We start from the raw sequence: 2,142 nt of genomic DNA on the forward strand, positions 1-2,142 counted from the left end.
GACAGCTGCTGAAACAGCTTGGACGCAAGCGCTTTATCTCGTGATAACTGTTACTTTTCTCAGAGCTGCTAAGCATAGCCACCACAGTCGTTTTCAATTTTCGATTTTCGAGAAATCATTTTGGTTTAGTATATCAGGAACTAATCTTTGAAAACTAAGCGAGTTTTAAATATACATTAAGCGTGACCTAAAAAACAAAAAACTAAAAATGAGACTCGATGGAGGATACAGCTTTCTGTGCCCCCTGCTGGTGTCATATAAACTCATTACCAAGCAACACAATTGAGGCCCAGTGGCGCGACGCGCGCGACGCTGAGCGATGCGAAGTGAGCGTGTGCTTGTCTCTTTAAGAAACACTCCTGTTGCATGAGAGCCTGGTGTTTTTCCACTCTCTCCGTTATTACATGCGCTCGCATATAAGACACAAGTCGGGGGGAGAGAGCGTAAAGATTATTTCCCTCGCTTTGTAGCCTCACCACAAGAAGACTAAAGAACAAGAGACGGACTTGAGCTATAAATTGCATTGTAATGTAAGGTGAGTAACACCTTACAGGTCAGCGGAGGCTGAACTGTATCTTTAAGCGCATCTTTATGTAGCCTAAATTTTATTAACGTTTTAAGTACTCGTTTATTTTTGTCTAAGGCGGATGGTCATTTTTAAAATTAAAATATATATTAAATTAAATTTGAGTCTTTATGTCTAGACTTTATTTTATTTTTGAATAAACTCATTTATTTTTTGTCCAGAACGATACATGGACTCTGCTTTGAATTGGAAAAAGACTTTAAAATAGTTTGCCGTTCAACAGTTCTAATTGTAATTTAGTACAAAAACGCTGTTCCTAAAACTCAAGGCTTCTGGCATTGTATTGAAAGGTATGCGTCTTAGTTGCTGTGCACAAATGTTCTTTTTGCCTAAGTGCTCTCACAGGCTTTTGAAAGCTTAATGGCATTTAATATTAAATGCAATCAATTTATTGTAGATGCACTGTAATTGAAGATGAATTGTAAGTACTGGTTAACAGTGTACCAGTCTAATATAGCCAGCAAAGGGCTTGTGACAGCACCCTCTGGTCCATCACAGAGCATCGTTCTCATAGCGCGTGCTTTAACAGCTCAATAAAAATGTAGGTTAATGTGAATTTATTCTGCACTGCTCGTGCATGTAAACACTGACACCGCCGGAGACAGATCTGTCTCAACCCTGTCATGTGGGTTCATGTAACACGCGCACAGACACAATGTAGGTTATTGGGGCACAGCCAAGATTTGAACTTCTTGTGTGCATTGGTCTTGTGTGGCAAACGCAAACCCCTCGGTGATAGATATGCATTGGAGATGTAATTGGTTCACAAATGAATGAGGGTTTGAGGCGTGTCCGCACGCGAAGCCTTTTACTGTGGCTCGTGCTATGTCTGTGTTTGTGGTGCGAACTTGCAATGTCCTAAAAACTTGTTTAGGGGTTTTATCATTTATTCCGTAGCTGGGGTTTCCAAAATTAAACATGCATAGAAAAATGTAATTTAATCAGCAGCGCGCGCCGGAGAATTAGGGCATCTGGCGACGAGCGAGCGGAATATTTTTCAGGTTTCATTTTGAGAGCAGACCGATTTCGTTTTATAATGCATGACATGAGATGGCCTTGTAGAAACAGTACTTTGCACTTTCTCCTCAATACCACAATACCTCAATATCTCCTCAAAAAGTACTGGGGCAGCTGCAGGTTAGGGGTTTAACCCATACACTCTAAAAAATGCTGGGTTAAATACAGCCCAGTGCTGGGTAAAATAGGGACAAACCCAGCAATTGGGTTGTTTTGACCCAGCGGTTGGGTTACTACCCAGAAGGTTGGCTTACTGCCCAGAAGGTTGGGTTAAACATTTAACCCAACCGCTGGATCAAAACAACCCAATTGCTGGGTTTGTCCCTATTTGACCCAAAGTTGGTTTGAAACAACCCAGCATTTTTAGAGTGATAATAATAATAATAATAATAATAATAATAATAGCATCATCATCGTCATCATTATTCTTATTAGATAAGTGGAAAACTGCATCTTATCATTTCCTATGTTTTCTTTTGTATGATTGCATTGTCACATTTTTGATCATCTTTATTCTTTATCTAGAAGGTCATACTCCA

At 39.9% G+C, this 2,142-nt stretch overlaps 1 protein-coding gene across 1 annotated transcript in view; it reads left to right on the forward strand.

Annotated features, from left to right (window-relative positions):
* The first annotated feature begins 402 nt into the window (after window positions 1-402).
* The window catches only part of LOC107674322 (sodium- and chloride-dependent taurine transporter-like), a 25,217-nt gene continuing 23,477 nt past the window's right edge, over window positions 403-2,142 (forward strand). The window contains exon 1 of the mRNA XM_016468262.1: window positions 403-530. The gene's annotated coding sequence lies outside the window, so the exon portion shown is untranslated. The remainder of the gene's footprint in view (window positions 531-2,142) is intronic.

The sequence above is a fragment of the Sinocyclocheilus anshuiensis genome, unplaced genomic scaffold (assembly GCF_001515605.1).
Source record: "Sinocyclocheilus anshuiensis isolate Anshui unplaced genomic scaffold, SAMN03320099.WGS_v1.1 scaffold188, whole genome shotgun sequence".
NCBI classification, from domain to species: Eukaryota; Metazoa; Chordata; class Actinopteri; order Cypriniformes; family Cyprinidae; genus Sinocyclocheilus; species Sinocyclocheilus anshuiensis.